Source organism: Epinephelus lanceolatus, chromosome 21, assembly GCF_041903045.1.
Source record: "Epinephelus lanceolatus isolate andai-2023 chromosome 21, ASM4190304v1, whole genome shotgun sequence".
Lineage (NCBI taxonomy): Eukaryota > Metazoa > Chordata > Actinopteri > Perciformes > Serranidae > Epinephelus > Epinephelus lanceolatus.
In genome coordinates this window covers 24,014,831-24,027,051 of record NC_135754.1, presented here as the reverse complement: position 1 = coordinate 24,027,051, position 12,221 = coordinate 24,014,831, and the positions used below count along the sequence as shown (strand labels likewise).

General features: G+C 40.0%; 1 long non-coding RNA gene across 1 annotated transcript in view; it reads right to left on the bottom strand.

The window, feature by feature from the left end:
- Positions 1 to 8,178: 8,178 nt before the first annotated feature.
- Positions 8,179 to 12,221, bottom strand: part of LOC117247160 (uncharacterized) — a 91,945-nt gene continuing 87,902 nt past the window's right edge. The window contains exon 6 of the long non-coding RNA XR_004500800.2: positions 8,179 to 8,304. This is a non-coding gene — a long non-coding RNA (uncharacterized LOC117247160). The remainder of the gene's footprint in view (positions 8,305 to 12,221) is intronic.

The window sequence follows — 12,221 nt, the reverse complement described above, 5'->3', positions numbered from 1 at the left end:
AATCCCCCTGCCGTGTAAACAATATCCACGGCGACTAAACAGAAACCCGGCGCTGTGTGTTTACGGCATGAAAAATGTTTATCCAATTAAGTGACATTTCAATAACATAATCCTAAAACCATGAAGGCTTTTAACAAGATTACATGACCTACAGAGAGGCAAGAGAGTCACCCGTTCTGTGAGATGTGGCTCAATAACATTAAAAGCAGCAGCAAAATACGGCCATAATTACTTGGAGTACAACCTTCCCAGTGGCGGGTGCCAGTGGACGCTGCATGTCTGTAACTATGAAATATGGTATTATAAAGCCCATCTTTGAAGGGAAATAAGATAATTTTTTGATGCAAGAGGATTATTGTGTGAAGAAGCGTAATTCAATTGCTCAAAATGTCAAAGTAGGAGTCTGGCAAACACCAAAACATGAATAGAAACAGATTCTCTTCATGTTGAAGTCCGTGGAAACCGTTTTACAATAACTCCGAGGTGCACATCTCAAAGCTAGTGCATCAAAATAATGGGGCACATAAACCTGAGGCCCCGCGTTACGTGCAGAAAACAAATATGAAGAAGAAGGTATCAAAATAATGAAAGATTGTTTATGTATTGTGGCATGAAATGGGAGGGTGTGTGAGAGAGGCAGCGGCGGGGAGAGGTGATGGTGACGGATGGACAGAACTGACAGTGCGGTATTCATCCTGCACGCTAGAGCGCACGTCCTGCTAGTGGCGGTCGACAGAGCAATAAATCACAGGCCCTCCATCCTGTATCTACAGCTTATTACATCCACCATGACAAATAAATAATAATCCCTGTCAGCACGGCCCTTTGCTCAAGGATTGAGTCTGAAAGCGTTTGCTCATCACTCCTATTCCTGAGTGAAAACACCTGAGCAGGGGAATTGAAAGCCATGGTTTACTGGCCCTCTGAAACTCTGAGAGACAGTGGGAAAAAGGCACACGGCTGCCAAAGATCTGAGAAATATGAGAGGGTGCGGCGGTGTACAATAGGAACACAAAATGTTATGCTGCTCAACAATCACCATGGTTATAAACATTATGATATTCTCAATATCAGATGGATTTATAATGGCTCCATCATGAATTTCCACTGGTGGGACATCAATCTTGATCCTTTACTCAAGCATTCAAAATGTTCAGTAAGCAAAAGTACATCAGTATTAACAGCTAATTGTACCTAAGTATCAAAGTTAATGTAATCATTATGTAGAGCATTATATTGTATTACATGATTATTGTAACTGAGGCAGTAACATGTAAGCACCTTTGTAGCTGGTTGAGGTAAAGCCCATTCATTTCTAGTTTTGCATTATATCCTATATGATAATGGAGGGTATCATGGTTTTAGGATTATGAATATTTTTGGCACAATAGTTTTAAATTATAGTGCTTTAAAAAAATAACATACATTTACGGGGTTTCGCATTTTTCCATCTAAAACAGCACTCAAATCATTATCAGACAGAAAGATAAACAACTACAGAAAATATTAAATGAATGATGAAAGTTAAAAGTTAAAATTCAAATAAGTTTTACTGACTTTTCAGAGTTCTGAATTCTTAAAAGATTGATTTATAGTTGTAGTTGTAGCCTCTACATGGAGCCTATGCTGTAGCCCAAGCTCTGTCCAACAAGTCCAAAACACTAGTTGGCGGTGAGGTTTCTATGCCCCTGTGAAGAGCAGTAAACTCTGATTGATTCAACTAACACACCCACAACACATATAAAACATGACTTCTTATCGACAATGTTAAACAAAAGTATACAATTCAGCTCCACAAAGTTCACAGACAAAATTATTGTTTTCCCTACAAAAGCAACATGCTAATTTCACACGCAAAATTTCGAAACTTTTCAATGACTTTTCAAGGACCCATAATATATTGTTCCTTGCCCTACTTGCCCATAATTGTAATTTCAGTTGGCTGGCGTACAGAGAGAGAGAGAGAGAGAGAGAGAGAGATGGAACACTGGGAGAAAATGAAGAGACGTACGTGATGGTAAACAGACGTCACATATTGACACATATTAGAGCTATGTTACTTCAACAGTTTCAGAAAATACATTTGCCGTCATGTTACATTATGAGAAGCTAATCCGCAGTAGAGTACTGTAACCATGTCATTACTTTTTCTGCCCTGGAAAATGTGATTGTAAATTCCATGACATCTCCAGGTCTTCCATGACCGTAGGAACCCTATACATTGCATAAATTAGCCCAACGGTTAGCAGACTTTTCCTCCACTCATATTAAGACAGGAATATCAGCAACCTTTAAAAAACGTCAAGCCACAAAATTCAGCTCCGTTACAACTCATAAGGTTCAATGATAAAAAAAAAACTGTCTTCTACTAGACACGTTTTCCACACACATGCAACATGCTAACGTTATCAGCATAAGACCAAAGACATTTCCTGTTGCATAAATTAGCCCAGTGGCTAGCAGACTTTTCCTCTACTCATATGAACCAGGACAAATCATTCACAAGATTACAAATGCATTTTTGTGGAGGCATTATTGTCTTCACAATTTATTGTTTCTTATTTGTAAAATAAAAGAAAATAAAAGTTTTGTTTCCACTGAAGGAAAAGGTGCTTATCAGGCTACAATATAGGCTACGTGTTTACGCAGAGCCTATGCCCTTGGTATGGTTTCTATTCCACACAGAAGTTCAAATCCCACTTTAGGGTGACTGGGCTGCTGTGAGGGATTTTGGACTCATGACCCTGTGTAAAATCCTGAATAAGGATTTGGATGCAAGGCTGTACTGACCTATGAGGGCTGCTGGGCAAAATTTGCTGCACTACATATCTATTTAGGAAAATGTAACATCAAGGCATAATATAAACTAAAATGACAAAGATATTAATACATGAAGGGCCCCTCGACAAATTTCTGCAAACCAAAACACAAACAGTGCACCAAGAGTAGACTATAGCTTTTAACTGCCCATTGTACATTACTATCGGGGAGTAGAAGTATGAAGTAACAGACAAATCTACTACGCACACTATATGCATAAATAAATTATGACTGGATGGGTAAAATGTAAACACTTAAACTACAAGTACCTTAAACAATATCTGAGTAAATGTATTGCATACATACGTATATCTAATAAACAGATCTAAAGGCAGAGGACATTAAAGTATGAACATGGACGATGAGGTTTGAGCTAAATCAAATATAATTTTCTATTTGGATAGATCCAGCAGTTATCTAATTGTTTAATCAATGAATGTGCAGAGCTGCTGGCTGTATTGTTTGGATCAATACAAATTGATTTACATGTGTCTGCAGAGAAACACATCCTCCTCGCAGCTCGTCTCCCTCTGCGCCTTCACCTCCCTTCGCATTATTTAGAGGACATGTGGCGTAAAGCTCATTCCGGGCCTTTGTCCCTCATGCCCTCATGTTTCTGTAAATTGTATAAGACCATTTAATCTTCCTTAGATGAGGAACCATTTACTTTGCGCCGTCCTTCAATAAAAATTAAAAGCTCCCATAAAAACAGGAATGGGAGTGGAACGCCCTCGACTAAATCAAAGAGCGTTGTTCTTTCAAAAGCCGAGCCTGAACACTTCACAGGCCTGTTTTATTTTGACATTTGTAGATGAGTTGAAGTGTTAAAAAGAAAATAAAATGCAGATGAAAGCCCGCCATCATAAAGGTTAGTGAACTGTAAATGGAGCTCTCCATCTTGTCTCATAATAGGTGTAAAAGTGTAAACACGCTGAAGAGTGTGTGAGAGTATGTCCTGCAGCTCCTTTAGGGATTGTATAAACATTAATCATAGAATCACTCGGCCATGGTTAATCATGAGCACTTGATCACACTGATCTCTGAGAGGGAATAAGGAGCTCATCATTGCTGTCTCATAACACCGACTGTCACCATAAAGATGCAGCTGCACACAAGGCTAATTTCAATCTCAAGAAAGTGACTTTATTACCGGATCATTTACAAGCCTGAATATGTTGCCTATAGGACAGGTGAAAGATGAGACATCAGTTTAATGAGTTTCTGAGCAAATAAACTCAATGCAATACTCTATAGTTTTTCATAATTTAAATTAATGCTCAAACAATTAGCTGATTAATATAGAATCAACAGAAAATTAACTATGTCTTTTTTTTTTAGCAACAAGACTAAGGGACTACAGCTATGCTAGCTTCTCTATCTACCTAAGGGACTGTTTGTTCCTTATGAGGTGGAGCTCTGGAGTGGGACATATGTTTTTTTTGTTTGTTTGTTTTGGCGAAGGGGAGGGGCATACAAATTTAAATGGTTGTATTTTGTATTTATCTTACTGCTGATTTTTAAAGAAAAGATGCCTTCCAAAATCACACCATTTATTATGGATTTTCAAATTTCTGGTGGTCCTGGGACACATCATGTGCAACAAAAGCTTCCATCAGAAAAAAAAACATCAAATCAAAGCTGACCTTAAAGTAGTGATACTTCATAAAAATCACTTTATTAAACGTCTCATTTAAAATTTAGCCAAAAGTAACTGTTTGCACTAACTAGCCACCATGCACAACAAAAATGAAAAACTGAAGCTTTTTTAAATAACTATGGTGGAGGAAGGGTCATGCATTTTCACTCCTTACTCAGGGAGACTCAAGGAAATATATTTGTAGCTTCAGGGGGAGTAAAAAAAACACCCAAATAACACCTCAACCACCCCCTCCTCAGATAACTAAAGAACAGTCCCTAGCATATAGCTCCACCCACAGTGGTGGGTGGAGCTAAATGCTAACATTGGCATGCAAACATGCTCAAAATGACAATGCTAACATGCTAATGTTTTGCAGGTTCAATGATCGCCATCTTAGTACAGCATGTTTTCATAGGCCAAAGTACTGGATAAATTAAAAATTTGACCTGGTGATGGTGATAGATTAAAAGTTAAAGTCCCCCTCACATTTGAAAGTACGTAAAAACACTTGACTAATGCTAACAATTTGTTTAACATGTTTTTCCCACATGTTACTTTAAAAAAGGCAGATTTACTCTTTCTCCCTCACTGAGAAATTCTGGATTTGGCCTCCACTTTTGCTTTTGCACTACGCTGATCAGTAAAAGAGCAATTCCCACCAAGATGGTTCCTATTAGTGTAAAAGGAAACATCAGAGAAATTCAGCCATACATGTTTGAGCCTCAGTCAAACCCAGACTCAGATGAGGAGTCTGGTGTGCACCAAAGTCTGAGACTAGCAGACGTATCACAATGGTAAGTATAGTTAGCATCTTTTTTTTTGGTTTATGTTGTTTGTTAGCTTGTAACTGGCAGTGGCTGATGGTGTTAATGGTTGGGGAACATACAATAATATCTGCTACAATGGGGTTTTTGGTAGATAGTGGAAAGAAGCTCCAGGGTCCGGTTTACATCCAAAAACTGCACGCTCTACTACGTTTGCTGTCCAGACTTCACTGTGCTAATGCTAACTCTGTCTGTACTGACAAAGAAAACTGACAAAGCTCTGTGCCGGAGGTTTCAGGTTTCTTTGTCGGTGTTGTGTCCAAGTCTGTTCCCCTATTGATATGGGTTTCCTGTATTAGACAGCAACTAGCTTTCGAATTTGTGACGTAACTTATCTTGACTGCCTGTTGCGCATTTGAACCTGCGATTTTAGGGAAATGCACAGACATCAACCCCTTCAGAAGAGAAGAGTGAAAACACCTCTCTACTGGCAACATTTCCACAGGTCCAGGTCAGTGAAGTTAAGGTTGACATTTTAGGGGACATAAATGTAGGAAAAACACATTTTTGAGTGGAGGAGGACTTTAAGGGATCACAAAAGTTATTTCAATTTATCCCACATTTCATAACAACACATTCAGTAGATGTTAAAATAGTGACATTGCTATTCATAGAGGCACTTGGCTAAAAATGCTTTAACATTAGCTGTGTCTGCTTTTCTGTCTTTTACATCACTGCAAATTGAATATCTTTAAGTAGGAGCATCATTCCTGACCATCTGTAATTTCATATTCTTAACATTTTAGGCCTCAATTATTAGCTTCTTTCTTAGCTTTTCATTGTATCCCACAGTGTTCTTCAGCAGATGGAAAATCTTTGGGTTTTTGACTGTTGGTTGGACAAAAACAATTTGAAGATGTAACCGTACAGTATACAAACCTATCTAAATCTAATCTAATCTAATCTAATCCAATGTGACGCTAAGAAAACATGATGACAAGATCTACCCTCAGGTTTTGTCAAAATGCTCCAGGACCTCAGGCGAGCACATGTTAATGACCTGACGACCTCTGCCTGCGTGAGTTAAAACAGTACATCACCTAGAAAAAGACAGAGCCCAATTAGCATGTTTTTGGGAAACACTAAATCTTTCCCAAGCAAACACTGTGCCTGAACTCATGGGAAAGGCAGAAATTCCACACAACAAGAGAGTTGGTGCAGTGAACCACGTGTCAGGCCTTTAGCTTGTGCTTGACACATATGAGTCAGCTGCTTTCAATCAGCTTCATTTCAGTTTTTCTTGTCAGACTTAAGTAAATCATCTCAGATGGTGCATTCTGGTTGAGCCATGTGGGGAATCCTAAAATCATTTTGCACATAATACCAGGAATCCCATTTATCTCTCTGTTGATGGACAGAGCAGGCGAGCACCTGGGTGGGAGAAGCCTGATAAGAACTGGTCTTCTACTGCTCGCCCTGTTACATTAGGGGGGTCGGGAGTTCACGCTCCTCTGGCTGGGCTTTGAACTCCTGACCCAAAGTGAGGGGGAGGCCCTCCATGCACAGTAGCCGCATTTACAAATGCATGCTGACTCCATGCCAGCAAAGCAGAATCGAGAGGAGTCTGATAACATCTCGCTTTAGAAGGAGCTGCTCAGCCAGCCCTTTGTATTTATGGGCAAGTCTCATGGTTACCCCGGACCATAAATCATGTTAATTGGTTTACTGATAAAATGTCTGTCAGGCTCCATTCACACAGTGCTGTGGCACCCCCAGTTACTGTTTAATCTTTGTCCTGCAATAGTTCATCTGTTTAACTGACTGGAGGTGAGGAGGAGTGGAAAAGGGAGTTCTCCTTCACATCACAGCACTGCACGGTGTGATGCTAATTCCAGCCCCTGCTTAGCTGACTTGAATGATAAATGACACAACTTTCACTGGAAAACAATCGACAACAAAGGTTAACAAATTGACAGATCACCTTTCCAGGTCATCAGATGTGATTTTTCTAATTAAAAGCTATTTCCTGAAACAAAAACAATCTTCTAATTGCTATTCATCCTGCACGTCTCATCAGTATACTGAATGGTTGCTCTGTGATTTGCTCAAAGATGGCGATATGTCATTCTTCAGGCTGGTGATGACAAATAAAAAGCGCCTGGGTTAAGACTTCTCAGAAAATTGTATTGCCTTTCTGGCAAGGACACTGAAGCCCACAGGACTAAACTGTCCCTCGTCAACAGATAGACCGCACACAGACGCTCATTTACCTGTCAGATTAACATTAGGAGTGACTCTGCTCCAGGCCATATGGCAAGAAACCAGGAACAGTACTTGGAGAAAGAACTATTTGTCTCTGAAAATGTCAACGCTCGTTAATGCGAAAAATCAAGACACATTAGCAGGCGAGACATACGAAGACAACTCTGTTTATCTTTGAAGACTTTCTGCTTAAAGTGGACGACAATTTAGTTTCTTCTGTGAAACGTGTCTTAAAGCTGGGTTAGAAAGAAAATTTGGAAAAGGCAAAAAAAAAGGGCAGAATTTGAAAATACATGCTCCTCCTGCGGCTTTCTGTCCCAAGCCCCGCCCACCAGACAACCATAGACATATGTGTATGCTACATACAGTAACTTAGTGTTTTCCATACATTGCTTTCAGCTTATTTCATTATTGAGTTTCACACAGCAAATTCACTCAGCCCCCACTTGCCCTGCTCTTTCTCTCTGTTTATCGGACCATAAATGACACAAGAATTAGCAAGCTAATGTTAGCCACCCGACCGTCCCCCCCCCCGTCTCGCTCCCCACCAATGTGGACTGCTTACTTAAAAAGAAAGTAGGCAGCAGCTCTGACTTTCGCTCAACAGCTGTAGCGGGTCAAACTCGGCCAGCGCAAACCCTCCAGCGTTGGGTGTCATAGCAGTCTGGTGGCCAGCAGCAGCACCGGGTCTTACCTGTTAGCTGATCCAGCAGGCAGTCGGGGCTGACCCGTCCAACGGAGCTGGGGTTTTCTTTGGCTGAATTTGCCACTGACAGGAGGTCCATCTCCACAGCTGCTGCTTACTCTACTCCCGGTGATCTGTCGTGGCGGGAAGAGAAGCCGAGGATACAATGTGATTCAAGGCTCTAGCTAACGTTAGCTACGTAAACTTGAATATGAAGTAGCAGCTGTGAGCAGAAGGCTAAAATATTAGCAGCATTTTCTCTTGATCTCTGAAATGCTTCTCCAACATAAAGACGTGTTTTATTTTGTTTATTGACAGACTCTCTTTCAAATAGGTCTGTCTTTATTTTGGGTTACTTCGCAGTGTAGGATTCTTCGCCACTGAATCAGGCTTTCACTGATGACGTGTCTGTATGTGTAGAGCATAGACAGGTAAGGCACATTACAAGCCTGCGACAGCCACAGATACTGGATTTTTCCCCCCCCCAGAGCATTTCATTTATCGATTGCAATAAAGCTGTAAAGAGAATTTCAACAAATACAACAAAAATGCCCACCGTAGCTTTTACTTTACTTTTTAAATGCAAGTGGAGAATAAGAAAACCAACTGTGCTGCTGGTTCATAGTTGCAGATAATTACACATAAGTAACTTTCCAAGTAGACCAGGAGCTGAGGCAATGCAATGCAATCTACTCTTATTTGGCTGGCGTTGATCTTTGCATGATTAATGGTTTGAAAGGATCCAGAAAAAAGGTCAAATGCGGAGTAGGGGATGGAGCAGCTATGCAGGGTAATTAAGACAAACATGATTAATAACCTCAAGCTGCCACTGTGTTCTGTAAACAAGATGCAGCCAGATGGGATGCATATTTTGAATACTGTACATTAGTTTTACAGAACATGAGGGCATACAGCTATTCAACGCACTTTTAAATAAGCCTAATATTAATGTTGTTAAAATACTGTAATAGCTTGTGATGTATGATGAGAGTGCATTAATGTAACAAACTTTATACCTTATTGACACTGCACAATCCATCCAGAAATAGCATTCAATCAATGACTACAGTAATGGAATAGAAAAGTCATTGGACTTAATTGCTCCCGAGCTTTATTGTCTCCAGAATATGAGCCGCAGATAACACGAGTACAGTATAATAGCTCCATCATGGAGACTTTCAAGACAAGCTGTGATTACAGTCCTGACTGAGAGGGGAAAAGTCTCCCACTCTTATTCAATCCATTATCCTGCCTGCTTTCCTCTCTCTCTGCCCACCAGTGTGACTGACAGTATAGAGGGATCAGGTCCAGCTTCCAGGGAAAGCAGGGAGACAGGTGTCAAAATGGTCCAGCAAGCAAATCTAACCCTCGCTAATCAGCCCTGTTGTTCCTCTACAATCCATGTCTAGTCCACGGCTCTCATTCCGTATGAAAAACAATTACGCCGGTTTGAAGTTGAGCGCGCACTAACTCACCTGTCTCTTCTGATAAGTGTAAAGATGGAGCAGAGGGAGAGGAGGAGGAGAGAAGGGATGGAGAGTGTATCGCTTCCCAGGCGTCCCAAAACAACAGGCCTACAGAGATATGTTGGAGACTTGATTAAAACCTCAAGCTAAGACACAACACCGAGAAATATTAAACCATGAGAGGTTAAAAAACGTGAGGATGAAAAACAGTGTTTTGATTAAAGAGTAGGTCTGAGCTCATTGGCTCCGCTGAGGATATTATGTTTTTCTCATAACTGTTACTTAGTTAGCAGATTTCAATAAAATTTGGTGCAACATTGGACCACGAGCAGGGATGAAATGGTTAGTTGTTGGTGCAAATCCAGGAAAGATTTCTAAACACTGTAAGATAAAAATGTCCATCAAATTCTCTTTAAAAAAAAGTCTGGTACATGTATCACTTTCCAGGAGCTAACTGAAAGTCAAAACATGCATAATTGTGAAGTTTTTAAAGTTTAAATGACTGTATATTTTCAGTATTGTATTTAGGACCAAATTCACTTGGATAAATTAGTGTTTTGAATGTCATCCTGTCACCTAGAAATTGCTTTTGTATGTTACCAAACCGGTCTCTTAATTAAGTTGACATAATTACTGCATGGATTATGTTCAAAGATAACATTTCTTTCAGGTCACGCAACACTACATACATGTACTGTGCAGGCTTTAGAAGGAGGTTGGCTGGGGAGGATGGCAGGTGTACAAAGTGCAGGACCTTGACACTAGAACTTTGGGTTTACATCCCAGACTCCTGTCTTAGGTTTAGGCCACTAAGGCACTTTGGTTAAGATTTCGCTTAAAAAAAATGCTGCGAGTGTATCACATAACTGCCTATTTTGGTGGAAAGCAACTGAAACTAAAATACACTGATAGTGAACATTTTACTAATTGCTGAAATACACTGTCAGCAGTGGTGTAGTGGTAGTTAGAATAGAATAGAGAGCCTTTATCGTCATTGTACAAAGACTATACAACAAGATTAGGAGTGCTACATCTGATCAGGTGCCAACTAGACAATAAAAAAGTAAGTAAAAACAGACAACAAAATCATTCATAAAACTGGAAATAAATTGTGTAAAAAATGCTGTATCAAGCTGTTGAGCATGTAAAATAAATGGTGGATTGCAAGTTGGTTAATGAGGTGGGTGTACTACTAGGTGAATGAGTAGACGGCCAGTGACTGACTATGACTGATGGCCAGTGGTGCAGTGGAGGGTATCTGAACATTTAGCTGTCACATTCAGTATCAACATTTTTGCGACTCGCCAGATATGTTAACTAGCAACACTGCCAATAATGCTAGTAAATGTAATGCACTCGCTGTGATGTATCTCTCATATCATATTTATTGTTTCAAATTAGCTGTATATAAGTGTAATTTCTATCAATCAATCAATCAATTTTATTTATAAAGCCCAATATCACAAATCACAATTTGCCTCACAGGGCTTTACAGCATACGACATCCCTCTGTCCTTAAGACCCTCACAGCGGATAAGGAAAAACTCCCCCAAAAAAAACCCCTTTAACGGGGAAAAAAAACGGTAGAAACCTCAGGAAGAGCAACTGAGGAGGGATCCCTCTTCCAGGACGGACAGACGTGCAATAGATGTCGTACCGAACAGATCAACATAATAAATTAACAGTAATCCGTATGACACAATGAGACAGAGAGAGAGAGAGAGAGAGAGATGCAGGTAATGACAGTAGCTTACAACAACATTAATGAAAGTAATAATATTATAGTTATAGTTCTGGCTACTGTGGTACAATATGTTGAAAGTATGTATTAATATCTGACAGTATACTTGTGTGACAATAGTCATATGTGTATAATAACAGTAGAAGTATGACTAATGACTAATGATGGCAGCAGCAGCAGGAGGCATCTGGCAGGACCACGGCAGCAGCACAACCACACACGTCACGCTGTCCAGGCACCGCTGCGATATGAGTTAATTTCTAGGAGACAGGATTGTTTGAATGCTGTTGAAACAACAGTTATCTGTGACTTAATATTTAAAAAACATTCATATTTCAATCAAATTTATGCCAGTTTGTTTACATGTCATTTGACCTGCCAAAAATCATATCAATGTGTTTGGGACTGTCTATCATGATGTGTATTTCGATATAGACATATCCAGATCAAAATGATCCATTATCTGTATTTGTATCTATTGTTAAACTTACATAAACCTATTAGACTGCAGCCTTGACGGGCAGGGTGCTCTCTCAGTTAACATAACACCTCCATAAAGACTAAAAATAAAAACACAAGGTTAATTAACTATCGATATCCGAGAGCTTGTTCCTTCACTTCAAAGGGGAATCGTTCCAAGCAGGAGGGGGAGGATATGTGAGCTTCAAAGAAACTGGGATGGACAAGGCACCACACACTCATGTATTGAAATAATAGCTGACAAAGATCCTCAGCATTTGTGTCAGTGTAATGCTCAGTGGCACCAAAAGCAGCGCCACTACCAGAGCCTCTGGTTTAATTCGTGGTGATGGGCCTGGGACTCTCTGCGGGCCGAGGAGGCCCA